This window comes from Spinacia oleracea, chromosome 4 (genome assembly GCF_020520425.1).
Source record: "Spinacia oleracea cultivar Varoflay chromosome 4, BTI_SOV_V1, whole genome shotgun sequence".
Lineage (NCBI taxonomy): Eukaryota > Viridiplantae > Streptophyta > Magnoliopsida > Caryophyllales > Amaranthaceae > Spinacia > Spinacia oleracea.
The window spans coordinates 113,101,393-113,118,086 of NC_079490.1; the positions used below are offsets into that span (position 1 = coordinate 113,101,393).

The 16,694-nt window shown below is 37.5% G+C and overlaps 1 long non-coding RNA gene across 1 annotated transcript; it reads left to right on the top strand.

The window, feature by feature from the left end:
• The first annotated feature begins 459 nt into the window (after positions 1-459).
• On the top strand, positions 460-8,234 carry LOC110788525 (uncharacterized). The gene is made up of 3 exons (XR_002533359.2): positions 460-1,136; positions 7,701-7,809; positions 7,996-8,234. It is a non-coding gene; the product is annotated as an uncharacterized lncRNA (long non-coding RNA).
• Positions 8,235-16,694: the final 8,460 nt, after the last annotated feature.

A 16,694-nucleotide genomic window follows, 5' to 3' on the forward strand; every position in this document is an offset into this window, starting at 1 on the left:
CATGAACAATAGATTGAATTTACCATTGAATATTAGTCATACATATGTATATTTGAATACAAACTAGGAGATGTAGTTTATATCTTATACTTTGATTTGTACATGCTTTATACTATTTTCATAAGAGTATATATAATAGCCTAAAATTTTTAAGCAGCTTTTAATTATTTGTTAATTTTGTTTATTAGCTTAACTTGTTTATCTTAAACTTGTATTTTTGACAAAATTAAGTTTTGAGATAATGATTTCTTAGTAATATTAAAGGTAATTTGGTACATGTATTTACTAAATCTAATTTTAGCTTAAATTACTACTTTACCCTTGGAGATTAGTCAACCTTTCTTCCTCTCTTGCATACGTGTCAAGTGATGGGGCTTCCATCAAATTGATTGTTGTCAACTTGTCAACCTCTCAAACAATAAACCTCATCTTTGTGATTTTTGTGTCTAATTAGCTAATTCTTATGAAAGGATTAAAAGCTATCAAGATATAATGCCTATGGTATTTTTTTTCCTCTTTAGTCTTTATATCAGCACTAGCTTCTGTTCGTGATATTTTGAAGACCTTGTGCTCATTTTTCGCTCCTAGGTTCTAAACAAAAGTTGTAGATCACTTTGATTAGATGAATTTAGGCGCAAAATTCACTCAGTTTGGAGCTGTATCCTAGGAGATACACCCTTCGCTTGTCGCTGCTGCTGCAGTTGTTGCTTTCAGCACCAGCCTCTGTTTCGTACATTTATCTTCATTATAAAGACATTTTTAGCCAATTATTTCTTCAGGGATTTTATAGCTCTCTTCCAGATATCCAATTTAGGCTCAAGAATCACTCAATTCGGAGTTGTGTGCAAGGAATTAGAACCCTGAGAGTTCCGCGGTACTGCTGCATCGTTATTGTTGTTGTTGCTGCGTGTTCTTTCTACTGCAGCAGATGAGGTTGTTGTTGTTGGTCTTTATGCCCCTACTGCTAAGTTGCCATTGCTGTTTTTCTTCCTCTATTTCTTCAAGTTACTCTTGTTCCCTTCTTCTCAAATGGAAGTGTGAAGAACGTTGGAGAATCATTTTGGAATTCAAGCATCCGTTATGGAAATCAAGGATTGTGAGTTCTTGGAGTAGTGGTATTAATGGAGTGATTTAAGGTACACATTGTCCATCCACTTTGATGAAAATTTATGGCTTGTGTTATCTTTATTTTAAGAATGTGATTTACGTTTAACAATATGAATTTCGATTTAAGTTTTACTTATAATATTGTGATTTGGAAATCCTATATAAGATGTGAATATGAACATTTATATAATTTCATTGATTTTAATATTTGTGTTTTTAATCTATCACTAGTGGAAAAAGGGTCATTTGCATCGCACTTTTAAGCACATTTGCATCGCACATTGTGCGTGGCAAAAGATCTCGATGCAAATGACTTTTAGTCATTTGCATCGCACAAAAGTGCGATGCAAATGACCCTTATTTGCGTCGCATATTAAGAAAATGTGCGTGGCAAATGACTTTTCAGGCACCATGTTGAAAAGTCATTTGCCACGCACATTAGCTTAAAGTGCGTGGCAAATGACTTTCAGGCGCCAAAAAAAAAGTCATTTGCCACGCACAATAGCTTAATGTGCGACGCAAATGACAATTTGAGCGCCAAAAAATTAAGTCATTTGCCTCGCACATTAAGCTAACGTGCGTGGCAAATGACTTATTTTTTGTTTTTTTTTTAAATTGGTTTTTTAATATTTTATTGGAAATTCCGACATGGTCGTCTTTGAAAGTAGACGCTTCCCAATACCGGGAATACATATATAAATAATACCTGTCACAATAGTTTACAACGTAATTAACGTTCCCAATAAAAGGCAATTAAATTCGTCATAGATCAACCAACATGTTACAAAACAAACATAAAATTACTACAACAAAGGTATCTAGCTAGAGATCGAGTTCATATTACAAATTAAGCTAAAAGTCGACATTGTTCATGAAGTAATCTGCCCAAAAATCTTTCACCTCATTAATCTCCTCCGGTAAATAAGGCAATGTTCTTGAAAAATCCTAAAAAAGTGTAAATAATTCAATTTATCAACGATCGATCAATATAATAGTTTTGTGTACTTCAATTTATTATATAAAGTACGTAGTTTATGAGAACATACCTTAGTAAGATCTTGACTATGGTGGACGAGATCATCTCCGGGCACATGAATCCAATAGTATTGGAGTGACAATCATCGTGAAAACACAACTCACTCAAAGCCCTATAATATATAGTGTAATAAGAACGTTAAGACAATCATAAAAATCAAATTTAGGGGCAAAATATTAATTTAGGTAACTCACATAATAAAAACTTGTATTATCGATATATTTAGCCATGCTCCCGAGATCAAAACTTGTAAAAACTGACCAGTTCTGTGCACTGATCTGCACAGCTCAGATCAGAACTGTGCAGATGAATGCACAGAACTGGCCCCACTTCACACAACAAGAGACATGGAATAAACACGTTATGGCTGAGCATAAGTTCCAACGAGTGTACGCTCCTGCCCACTTACACCTCTGGGATCCCAACACTTGATTGTTTTATCCCAACTACCAGATATTAATTGCCCTGAAATATTGCAAAGTTGAGGTCAGTTAATAGCACAAGCTCCAACAGAAAATAGAGAAATAAATTGCCAATGAAACACAAGTAAAACGTTCTGGCATCAACTTTGAAAATCTCCATTACTCCAAAACAAATCAATTTCTCATCCCAAGTCAACATACGATTTCAAGTTACTAAATGCAAACACAATGTTCTGTTATGACTCAAATAAGAGCTAAATAACTTTAAAGATTCAGAGCATTACTATATCAAGCCAAGTTTTTTTAACAAAGTGGCCATTATGTAATATTTCATTTTTAGGCCTGTGGTAACTGATACCAATAACTAAACTAAAATAGATTACAACACACCATTAAGCTATATTTCTTTGTTCTATCAAAACACCACCAAAATCTTACTCACTTAAGGACCCATACAGAGCGGCATTCAGTGTTAACTGCTGACAAATCATGAGTTCGTGACTCCATTAAACTCACCCCTTCGTTGAAACCTAGTCTGCTGAGCCAAGAACCATTACTAAGTATGCAACATCCTCACCAAGAAGCTCAAAAAAACCAGTTACTTGGAATCTTGGATACAACCCAGCTCATGGTCATTTAAGTTGAAAACTTCGAACTATTCCAGAAGGTTTCTTTACATGATTGCTTACTAGCAAGAGAATAAACAATGGGAAGTCTGAACTATTATCACATTTCAGCATACCTGTTGTATAAGAGTACTCCACACAACGTACATGTGCTTCATGCTTTCCCAACACATCCTCTTTCCCATAGTTAAAAACCAGCCTGAAAACCAAACATAAATATTCCACATCTGTCCAATTGTCCAATTCTACTTTAAACTTCCATTTCCCCTTGTCTATATGAAAATAAGGATACAAACTATTGAATACGTGACTGGGGCAAGTAGAGTGAACATTGTCAAGTAGCAAGTAAATCTAGCCATTTACTCACACTAGTCAAGATTTAAGAAAGAGTATACTAAATATACTCTCAAGTCTCAGCAACTCAACACTATCCATAGCAACCAAAATATTCAAATGGAACCTGCACTCTTTCTAATGATTGAAAGGTAAAATCATGGTAAACCAAGCACCAAAAAACGTGAGCAACAAACAATCGCAAAAACAGAGTTTAAAAACACCCTTAAAAATGCAGAACTATAAACCTGACACAATGAATGGCAAGACTGCAGGAAAGGAAAGAGAAGAAATGCATTATTGTCCTAACTTGACAGCAACATAACACCAATTGCATACAAATACTGACGAATGAACTCTATAAGATTCCAGGTAATCACTTTATATACATGCTTATATAATCTCAAACGGGAAATTAAGAAAACCCGAGTATCTAGTCAAGCCACATTCCTGGTACACTCCAAACTAGAATTAAATGACAAACACCCAAATCCCTAATCCTGGAATGAACCAACAAGCAAACAGTTTCCATAAGAAGCATTTCATTACCTAAAGCTTCCATTTCATCACCTCCAAAACTTTATTTCAAAAGCATCGGATGAAAACCCCAAATCAAACAGCAAAATGCACCCAATTAAAATATAATTCAACTAAAATTCAACAAAACCTACAATTAAAATTCAACAAAACCTAAATCCTAAAATGTACCCAATTAAAATTCAACAAATAATATCAACCATTAAAATTCAATTATAATGCATAATCAAAATTCAATTATAATGTCCACAATTAAAATTAAAATACACAATCAAAATTCAATAAATATCAAAACTAAAATTCAATACCTAAGAGAGGAGAGACGACAATGAACAAGGGCGGCTGAGTGGGCGGCGGCGTGGGCGGCTGCCGTGCCGTGGACGACTTCCTTGGCCGTGGGCGGCGGCTCTAAAAAGGGAGCAGGGCAGGAATCAGTGAAGCGGTGAAGTAGCGAAGCAGTGAAGCAGCGAAGGAACGGTGGAAGGCGGCAGTGAAGAACGACGGCAGTGAACAGGGTGAAGCCGCCGGTGAGAACAAAGAAGCTAGTGTTGGTGTTGGTTTCGTTTGGGAGGGAAGCAGTGTTTGTCGAGAAATTAACCTAAGTCAGAATGAAGTTCCTAAGCAACTAAGCTAGTGAGCGCGAATTCGAAAAAGAAAAAAAAATCAAAACCAATGCATCGCAGATTTATAATTCTGCGTGGCAAATGACTCTAGGAGCACCCTAGAGTCATTTGCCACGCAGAATTATAAATCTGGGATGCACTTAATTGAGTAATTTGCGTCGCAGATTTATAATTCTGCGTGGCAAATGACTCTAGGGTGCTCCTAGAGTCATTTGCCACGCAGAATTATAAATCTGCGATGCAAATGACTAAAATTTATGCTAAAATTTGTTATTTGCTTCGCATGTTCAGAATGGCGTGGCAAATGTGGGGATGCAAATAAGCCTTTTTCCACTAGTGTATATATATATCTCAATTGATTTAAACATGAGGATTGTGAAAGCTCGATTTTTGAGACTTGAAATTTTGATCGTGAGACATTTTGATACATTTGAAAATGAAACTTGTGCCAATTCGATTGTGAGACTTGTGAAGATTTGGTAGCGAGATTTATTAAGGTTTGGTTACATAGTTGGAGGATGTGACCCATGTGAGATTTATAAAGATACATATATTTGTTAAGAATAATATGGGTTGTAATGTAACCGGAATTCCATACTCTAAGTCGGCTTATGTTAGCTTCAGTATATTTAGTGCATTTCGGAAAATACGGTTGAATATCATTATGGGTAATCAAGCTATAGATATGAAAAATTATGAAATAAGGTACGGAGTACATGATTAGGGAACTATGAATGTGACTCATAAATATTAACCTATGTTGGGATTAATAAGGTTTAGCAGGGACTATCGGTTGAATCATAAGCGATAGATATATTCCTCTATATTCTTTTGTTTATCTTGAACTATTATTTGAGCGATATAACTTTATAATAAGATCTATAAGATAAATATTTTCTTTATGTTATAGTTAACGTTATCACTAAACGATAGTTTTACTAACATATTAGTTATTGTATAATTCTAACTCGAATATGATGATAAGGATTGGTTACAACGTGAATGGCTTTTTGAAATAAGTTTTATGAATTGGGTAACCATAAAAATAAACTAATTGATCTTCTAAAAATCCAGTTTTGAGCTACTCAATATATAATGTATTTTAATTTTCGGAATTATGATTTATGGCCTATATTTACCAAGTTATCCTTTATCGAGTTTTGAAGGTCAATGTTCATTAAATCATTTCATTTGTGATCTTTACACGGTTTCTGTAAAGAGTATGTTTGAATTTAAAAGTTTAAGATTATTCTTTGACTAAGATAAAATAATATAAATGATATATATATTTTGATACGATTAGATTGTGTATTTACACATCATTTTATACTTTATTCTTAATGAGAATTACTTTTAAGATCTAAATTACAGTGTTGGGTATGTAACCACGTACGATCAAGAGAAAATTAAGTTGACCAGTCTTAATTGAGCTATTAAGCTAACTTGGGTATAACCTATATGCAACTGGAGTTAGATAAGGAAGATTTTGGGTTATTATACTTGGAGTTATGAATGTTTCATAGTATAATAAGGGTTTGAGTTTATTATACTATTGTGACTAAAGGTTGGAGTAATTTGAAATGGTGATCTTTGTGCTACAAACTTAATATTTGCGTTTTGGGATCGAGAATATATCAATAGATTAATATTGAGTTTACTACTTTGTATTCATGAGTATAATTCATGTCAAGCTTAAGGATTTCGGCTATATCTTGGATTTTAACTATATGCGAGTGCTTTCAAGCGAACCGAATAACATATAGGTGCTTAGGTTATCTTGTTTTCAAGATTTATGTATACAGAGTTTGTGAAAATCTTTGGATAAGCTATTATGATCTTTAAGCAAATCTTTTGAATGGATCTGTCAAATTGAATAAGTGTCATTGTGACAATATTTACAATTGTGTTTAGTTGTGTTAATCTAGATGTGATTTGGTTTGTGATACAAGCCTTTGAAGAATTATATTTCTTAAATTTGTTAAATGAGTTTTCAAATGTGTTTTAGTGGGGAAGAAGCCGTTAACAACGGCCATGAACAACACTTGTGTATTTGTGTGTGATATGTGTAAATGCACATCTGTGCATCTGTGTAAATGTACATATGTACATCTGTGTGGGGACATGTCCTAAAAGTCTTGCAAGCATGTTTGAAAAGGTGGGTGACGACCCCTAAAATTTTGGAGGCAGTGGTTCTTCAACCCGCCTCTATTCGTGTTCTCTTCCCCTAGTTAGTTTATAAGTTTTAAAGACAAACATGTTAGAATTTGCTGGAATAAGCAAATATTGTGAAAGAATAAGTATATTTATGTGTTTTGAAATATCAAACATATATTGTTTGCAAAATTCGAAGTGTGATTTTGATACGTTATTTATCATTTGTAAGAAGTATTTTTGGAAAAATTATAGTTTTGGAGTATCAATAACTTATAGTTACTCTTTTGAAAAGTTTATACTAGTCTTATGATACAATTTCAAAAATAAATTATCGAGATCGATACGAATCGAAGTTCCAATGTCTTTGAGAGAATATATATGTGTATTGGTATGAGAGATTCAGTATGGAGAATCATTAGTGGCTATTATGTTCGAGATGTGTTTGTACTTAGCTTATGTTCGTCATTAGAATCATGAGAGACGAATTGTGAATCCATGATGGATACTTTTCCAGTATGTGTTAAGGTTTGATTATTGTTGAATTGTGGATTTGAAGACTTCTTATACTATGAACGTCTTTTGAACACCTAGTGAATGAGTCTGAAACCTTTGCTTAATTTATTTAATCAATCACGGATACTACAGTTATGATTAAAGATTTTATGTGAAATGATTTAAGTTCTTGCAAATTGTTTACCGAGCTTGATTTGAAATATGATTTTTAATCGTATCAAATCAGTTTTACCTTACCAATAAATAAATCACGATATCATGTTTTAAGCCACCAAAATGAGTTTCAGGTTGGACAGTGTGTACTCAGTTTCCATGACTTTGTTCTTTGAACCTGTCCTTGTGGGGGCAGTTTCTTATGTAGTGATTTTGCAGGTTTAGTAAATGCCAAAGTTAAACCAAGGATCGTGAGCGGGCCGGGGGAAAGAGGTGTGCTAGCTGGATTATATGAATTGAATAAGGTTGTAGTAGTTTTATTTGTGAATATTCTTAGGTTAATTATGAAAATTGTTGATGAGATTGGTTTATTTCTTGGTGGATTAAGAGTTAAGTTTGACTAATGTTTAATAAGCTATTCTAATTAGCAGCTCATAGAGAGAGGGCTGTTACAGTATATCCTGATTCGTTTTTTTTAACATTTCTGGCAGGATTTACGAGGGTTGCTTGACATACTTCTTTAGGAGTCAATGATGTTTTTGAACTATCATGGAATTTGTTTTTGCTTTGTACTTTGATTTTTAAGTAGTATTTATTAAATGTTAGAAAAGAAGAAACTTCATTAGAATTTAATTTTCAACCATAACTTTATGTTTTTTTTGCTTTTACAGTCAATTAATGCAAATTTTGTACATTTAATATAATAGAAAATTTGTCAAAAATAAGCTAATCTTTGGCCGTCCTTCTAAAAACAGTTCCACCTTTGCATAATTCCTGAATAATTCAACCTTTGAGGGTTATCTTCTCAAAAAAGTATTTGACATGTTTGTAACCTGATTGACAAGTAAATGGGACATTTGTCACTCATTAATTAGTCCAATTTCTTAATTAAGTTTTAACTTTTATTTTTTTTCCAAAAATTAATCCTTAACTTTCTGCTTTTCTTTCTTATCCCCTCCCCCATGGCTCCTGTGAGGGGGTCGAAAAAGCGCGAGGCTAATGCGTGACCTTGTCCCTCGTGGGTGTGACGATTCTTTTATTTCAATCAAGTGTAATTGGATTTCCTGTGAGTATACACCCAATTGACTAGTAATATAGGAGTCGCCATTCAGTTTTTAACGACAATGAGAAAAACTGACAAAACCCGGTTATCGTGACATAAAGGGAGTGCAATTATGTTTGACCACGACGGCAGTAGGTTCCCTTGTGATCCCTGGTGTGGGGATCTCTCAATATACACCCGCAAGGTAGAGATTGAGGGTTCGGGGGACTGTAACTACCGAGAGGAGTACTTCACTCGTCGATAACTCCAGAGGCAGGATATCCTTACTAGCTCAGCATAAATAATTGAAGGGACATGCGTTAACTATTAAACTAATCTGAATTGATTTTAGCAATATGCAACATATAATACTAATTCGATCGTGGTTATCTGATTTAAATAGCATTAAGGGACCTAGCATGATAATCCGATTTCCCAAAAATATTATATTTGTTAGGCGTGATAGAATAATCAGATTAGGTTAGTTTAACAGTTCATAAAAAGGGCGAGGAAAGCAGTTAAATCATCGAAAAGGGACACATTATGACGCACCCTTGAGAGGTGCGTCACGGTTCTCAGAAAAATAACCACTTTGACTTTGCTATTTCTCCTTTTTTATTTAACGAATCTCAATTATGGGACAGGATACGTTCTTTTCGATTTATGGATCGATTGCGACAGAACGCGTGAACAGTTTCGCAGCGAGAGGCTTAGGCTAAGGGTTGGAGTCAATACTCAGAATATAATTGTGTGTTGTTGTGTGTTCTTTCACGTCGAAATTAGGGGCCTATTTATAAGGAAGAGTTCGTGGAAAGATAGAATTGCAGAGTTCTAATCCACAAAGAATTAGGAAAAAACACGCACCCAGGTATTTTCAGCGCCCAGGCCTGGGCGCCGAAGATTTTGGCGCCCAGAGCCAGGCATTGAAAATAGGGTCTGGGCAGTTTTCTTTAATCAGATTCGGATTCCTGAAATCCGTAGAGTTTGAGACTTAATCGAGTCTTTTAGCGCGTATCAATTTTATGACGGAATGCGTCTGGGCCCGTTACGAACTCTAGGCTCGTTAGGATTTTAATTAATACGTAACTCTTATTTCTGAATCATATTAGGAATAGGATTCTCGCAGTTTTCTATCTCATTTAGGATTTATGTTGGAATGCAACACCTAATTCTGACAAGTTTCTATCTTTTATGATTTGCCACTTTTAGAAGCTACCTTTTACGGCAGTTACTATTTTTAGAAGGTTTCCATAAATAGCAGGTTACGGGTGAAATGAAATGGGGAATCGAGATTCGTTTATTTTATAGGAGACGCGTTGTCAAGTGGAGTTTTTATGCTTTCATCATCGAACCTGTCCCTTGCGGGAACGGGGACAAAAGTAGGTGTCTACAGTTAGCCCCCACTTTGACTGAGTCTTGGAGTAAGACGATGGTCAAAGTATTAGACGGAGTGCGTCACACAAGCCATGGTGTATGTGACCTGCTTTGCGAGGGTCTCACGAGCCCCCGAGTGATAACATTTGACTTAAGGGTCATCACTTGAAGCGTCGACATATCCCTCACGTGTCATTGGGATTTGTCAACTGATAGTATAGAAACTTCCTCACTTTGTCATTGGAAGGATCTAAAGGTGCGTAGAAACTCCCTCACTTTGTCATTGGGAGTAGCTACAGATGTTTTCGAAATCAAAGCTGTAAAGTGTAATTGGGCCTGGCCAAGCCCAATCACGAGGTAAAACGTTTTTAAAGATTCTCATTTTCAGGGCTAGCTAAACGAGAAAACCCCCTTGTTTTTATAGGACGTAAAACGAAGGAAAATCCAGCACATCGTTCTTTTTTGGAAAAACGGAAAACCAATCCTTTAATTTTTGGAAAAAGGGAAAACCGAAAAAGGTTATCGCTGCAGCGACTAAGGACTTGCACGGTTAGTGACGCAGACCCCGCCCGCTGAAGGTGGGCGAGCCTGTCCGCTGAGGGTGGACGCCCCGTCCGATAGAAGTGGACGAATCTGTTTTTGATGTTTTGAAAATAAGGACCTACGCGGTTTGTGACGTAGACCCCGCCGGCTGAAGATGGCGAGCCTGTCCGCTAAGGGTGGACACCCCGTCCGATAGAAGTGGACGAATCTGTTTTTGAAATTTGAAAATAAGGACCTACGCTATTCGTGACGTAGACCCCGCCGGCTGAAGATGGCGAACCTTGTCCGCTGAGGGTGGACACCCCGTCCGATAGAAGTGGACGAATCTATTTTGAAATTTGTTTTGCTTTTTTGAAAATAAGGACCTACGTGGTTTGCGTCGTAGACCCCGCTGGCTGAAGATGGCGAGCCCGTTTATGTTTTGAAGATCTCATTTTTGAAAACTGAGGACCTGCGCGGTTAGTGACGCAGACCCCGCCGGCTGAAGAGGGCGAGCCTATTTTAAATTTGAAGACTTTATTTTTCGAAAACTGAGGACCTGCGCGGCTAGTGACGCAGACCCCGCCCGCTGAAGGTGGGCGAGCCCTGTCCGCTAAGGGTGGACGCCCCGCTCGCTGGAGGTGAGCGAACCTGAATTCGTCTTTTCCATTTGGGATTCGTGTGCCGCGATCTTGCCCGATTGAGGTGGGCAAGTCCCTATTTCATTTCTTTTCTTGTGATTTCTTTTTGAGAATTTTTTTTATTTATTCTTGCAGGAGCGAATTCTTTCGAGGGATGCTCGGATTTAGTTGCAACCTGAATGTGGGTTGACAACATGCTTAGACGGACCATTGTCTTGTGGTCATCATCCTTTATGGTTTTGAGTTAGTCCTTACGGCTCAATTTTGCCACTACCTGGGTCCTTGATTAGGGGACTATGTATAGGTATCAACGGCGACCTTTGTCTTGAGGTCGTAAACCGGTTTTATATTTTGAGATTATCCAAACACGGGACTTCGTACTGCGTAGTCTGGGAATATTGTTTTTAACTTTGTATACTCTATATTTTCTTTTGAGCCCCCAAGCACTCGTGCTTGACGGTCATTTCTTGTCAAAGAGGTTCCTTGGGGATACGCATTCTGTAATGTCCTTGATCGTGTTTGGGATTGTGCTCGTAAGTGCGAGCGATCTTTGTAGTGGTGTGCTACTCTTAACAAAGCCGTGAGGTGCGACTTTCAGTAAAGAAATCGGCAACTTTATGGCAGGGCCCTATAGAAGTCAGAGAGGGTCTGGGATCATTTTTCGGCGCCCAAGCCTGGGCGTTAAAGATTTCGGCGCCCAGCGCTGGGCGCTGAAAATAATTCCTGGCGAGCTTTCTTGATGACACAGTTGGCCTCTTGTTCGTTCGTTCGTTTTCTTTTTTTTCTTTTGAACGCGTTCGTAAATGTTAGATACTTAGAAAAGATGATATGTATGTGCGAACGAGCGTTCATAGAATGGCCGTTGTGTGCGGTCCATTAATCAGTTTGTTTGAATCATATATTTTTTGAGCAATGACTGATTTTGAATAGTTTGCTTAGAAGCTTGATAGGGTTCAGGCCCATTTACGAGGTGGGCTCAAACATCGTGCCCTTTCGTTTGTTCAAACATTTGCTTCGAGATTTTTTATTTTTCTATGGTTGTTTCGTAGCTTGGAGCCCCCAAGTATGCATGTTGGGATGCTTCCTTTTGGCGTACGATTTTGTAGGTTCTTTTGACAAAGATGCCTTGGGGTTCCGCTCGTGTAGGTGCGAGCTATCCCTTCCGTGGTAAGTAATATTTGGCTACCTTTTAATCCTTAATGTAGAAGTCGTGTGGCTTGCATTTTGAATTTGGGCGATAAGTAGTCTTTGCCTCTTTTACACGTGCTCTTGGTCGTGCCTACATTAGTGCAACATGCCTTACTCTCCCTTTTTTAGACTTGTACCGTGGGATGGTTGAACTTTTGGTGCGACGTAGGCTTGTGTGGCCTAACAGCGTGTCTTAGAACATTCCTCCAGGTGTTGGGATATCATTATTATTTTTTGCATTGGAGTACTTCATTACGCCTCGTTCAGGTGTTTGAACAAGTGTAGCACCTTCTGCGTGGGTTTGCACGGCTTATTACTTCGTTCGATGCGAGGATTCATGGGTGTTTCTTTCTTATTTTCATATCTGGGCAAACTTGGCTGGCAGAAATATTCAGTGCCCAGGCTGGGGCGTTAAAGATATAGGCGCCCAGCTCTGGGCGTTGAAAATGATCTCTTGGTGTATTTTGACAGTTCTTATCCTTGATTTTTTTCTTTTGCTTTTGCTTTGGAACGAGGTAGACTGTGTAACGGGGGCGCTTTGTAGGGCGAGCGTTACGTGCAGTAGTTTGATCGGGGTTTTGGTGACTCGCGATTTTCAGTTACCCTTGTTAGTGGGGTGACTTTATATATTCTAAGTAGCGCTTAGAATTTGGGAGGGGCTGTAGCCATTCTAAGGTTCGTTTTACATGATTAGACCTTAGGATCGTGCCCCTATGATGTATGTATAGCATTAGCGTCGAGAATTTGCGATAAAATCGTCATTTTGAGCATTTTTAGAGTGTTTTTCTCAAGCCCCCAATTGTAGCTACGGAATTGGCTTGGTGCTATAATGCTTTGCATACGTTTTTATGCATTCATGGTGACACGGATCATGAATAGTTTTAACCAGACTCGTTCAGTGCGGGGTATGTTCGAGTAGTGATTTGCTACTTCTCTTGTAAATGTCGTATTGTGCGACATTGTCATGGTCAAGGTAGTCACATGTTGAAGTGTGCCTTGACTAAAAGCTAGGTGCCTTTCTTTACCCATAATCATATTTAAAAATCTTTTTGACTCACTTGCAACGTTGAGATGGACGCACACTAAGCTTAAACCAACGGCACTTTATTTGTCCGAAGAAGTCTTTAAAAATCATTTGAAAATTATTTAAAATCCGAGTCCTACTGTGTACAATCCGAGGTGTCCTAAGTAGGTTGACTTATAGAAGGGTTCGTACAAGATTACATGAGTGAATCAAAATACTGTTACGATTTTTGGAATGCTGTCTAAGGATTTGCTGGAAGCCAGGGTGCAGGCGTCAAGATATACTTGTGCCCGTTTGGCATGTGCTTTAGGCTTTTAGGGCCATCTTTTCCAGAATTGCGGGAATATAAACAGTTTTCAAATCGACTTAGATTTACTTGGTGTATGTCTGCACAAAAGGTCAAGGTATACTTAGTTCTTTCCCTAGCTCTTTCATTTAAATTTTTAGCCCCCAGTTGCTATTATGTCTTCCCATTAATGATGCTTTTAGATTTCGATTTTAGATGCCCGTGTCATATGTCTGAGTAGGGTGAGCCTTGGTTAAGTGCCAAGTTCTATTGACAATGTCTGATTTTTTTTCAAAGGGGATTCGCAAGCATTCGAATTACCATGAGCGGGTGCCCTGAGTTCGAAGGAACGGTGGGGCAATGCCGTAGAACAATTCTCTTTATTGCAAGCTTACTGCCTTTACTACTTGTTGGCGATTATGACTGTGTCTAGTGGTGAAAGAAGGTCTTTAAGTGAGTTAGTTTGCTTTAGGGAGGGTCAAGTCGAGTACTTTAGAGGTCATGGACGCTTGCGCTAGCCCCCATTTAATTGAGGTAAAGCGATCTTTTGAGTCTTGGCTAAGTGCCTAGGAGTGTGAGTGCTCCTTCTGGCAAGGGTACGTGCCCTTATTATTTTTCGATGTGTGCTCATTAATTTTGGCATCTTGATGACTTGGATTCTTCCTTTGACTTAAATCTTTCTTTCGACTTGGGTTGCAAGTAATTAAATTTCAATAAGGGACTCTATTTCTTATTCTTGTTTTTCTATAGGCTTTAATATTCTTGCAAATTGGTTGGACCGAATCATGGATTGCCTACGTATCCGCCTTAAATAGATTTAATTTGGAATCAGGTCTTGCGTAGTTCTTAGCCTAGAAAATGGTTTCTTAGAATGCTGATTTTAAACAAGTACGTTCTGAGGTGGAACCATATTATTTGAAACGATAGAATAAGTAAAGTCTATTATATTTTTTTTAATCTGCTGCCTTGCATAAGCCAAAAATTTGTTTTATATATTTTTGATTGAGTACATGTATTTCTTTGGTGGTACGTATATCTGAATACGTGCTGTACCCCTCCAAGTGTTCGTTATTTTTTCGTGCATGTGCGGATAAAATGACGAGCACTTCTGGACAAAATTTAGCAAGCAGGGAGATTCAGCGCCTAGGCTGGGGCGCTAAAGATTTCGGCGCCCGGCGGTGGGCGCTAAAAATGTTTTCTGGGCGGATCTTTTTTTTTTGTGCGTTAAATGCTTCTTTTTTCTTTTTAGACTAACTTTAGAGGTGCTTTCCAAAGTTTGCTTTTGTATTATTTACATTTTTTGTATTTTTCATTTGTCTTTTTTTTTTTATATTCGTGACTCAAGACGGTTTGAAAGATGGGTTGAATGAGTTGGGATAAGTTGTATAGGTATTGGTCAAGCATGAGGATTATATCTGCTAGGACTCATAATTTGCAGCCTCAAGCTAGTGTCACGAGTTTACATCAACCAAGGCCAATGAGCAGCATGGGGACGGCTCAAGGGTATATCAACAGGATGTATCCACACAAGTTATATGGTCATTATGCTAATGGTGGTGTAAGAACAGGTTTGGGCTTTGGAAATAATGGGTATGACGCACGTGTCAATGGCCGTGCGTGATTTACGGTTGACAACAAGTTCAAGAACAAGAGTCGAGGTAATGGTTTCTTGGGTTATGGCAATGAGAACATGGATGGGTTAAATGAGCTGAACAGGGGCCCCAGAGCGAAGGCGTCTAAGAACATAAGGATTGGAAAGGGTAGAAATCGTAGAACTTTATGATTTGGATTGGTTGACTCAATTTTCTTCCTTCGTTTTACTTGTGTAAATTTCGCACTTTGGGAGGTACGGGCTAAGTATTTCATGGCTTGCTCTTTTCGCTCTCCCTTTTCTCTTTCTATTTTTTTCTTTTTGCTCGGGATTTCTCCCCTCAACATAATTTTTTTTATTTGGGCTAAAAGGTAGATGGTTGTGGTCTTTGAGTCACGAGGCGAGACTGAATGAACCTCGTTTGGTAGGCCTATAGTGGACCTTTAATTTTAGTAGGCCTAGAGTGGACCTTTAATTTTTGTTGGCCTAGGGTGGACCTTTAAATTGTCTTACTTTGCAAGCGTGTTTAGTCGTTTCTTAGAATGTGCAAATAGCGTAGATTCAAAATGTTATTTTTACCTTAATGAAATTTAACGAAAGAATTACATCGAAGATAATTTTTTACAGTTTCCGGGATTTAATTGAAAGTTGTGATTTAGACTCAAACTTTCATTAAATCTTTCTGATTATAACCCGTGTATGAATACAAGGAGGTGGCCTAGACTCAAAATAATGACATGGCGTAAGCCTATAATACTTGACCAAGCGACTCTCAGACTTAGGCTAATTGGACCATAACTTTCGTTGGTTGACACTTTAGATTTTAACCCTTGGGTGTTTATTTTTCATGCGCCATTTTGCTTAATGTTGGCAAGGTAATTAGTTGGGGAGATCGAATTTTGATTTATGCAAGACTAGAATCATTAGTGCGGCTTCTCTCTTAGTGTGTATTTCTTTACCCCAATGGTAGCCTTATGGTATGCCGATTTGGGTATTTTCATGGTTGGTCATGTTGCATTCATGGAAAATCTTTTAGTCCGTACTTAGGTGTATTTCAAGGAGCGAGTGACTCGAGAGGACTATGATAGTCGTGACCCAATGTGATTATAAGCCTTGAGGCCATTAATTTTTTCTTTGCCAATGGTATTAACACCTTAGGTTCACTTTTGGGGGTTGTGCGACTATGGGGGAATGATTTCCAGAATGTGACCGTTTCCATTTTGCAAATACTATAATATATTCTTTTTATTGGTGAGAGAGAGTATTGAGGCCGTGGATTCTTAGCAAGGGATGACAATTATATATGGGTGCTTATTGATTTAAATGTTAGGAGGGGAGACTCAATATGGTTTAACCTTTTAACTTGCAGAACGACACCAAGCATTGGGACCGATTCTATGGATAAGACAACTAAGACTTAGGATTTAGATTGTACTTTGGCATAGCCTAGTCTAGACTAGGATTTATTTTTTATTCGAACATTATTTTTCTTGAAGACTCTATTTGAACATTATTTTTTGAA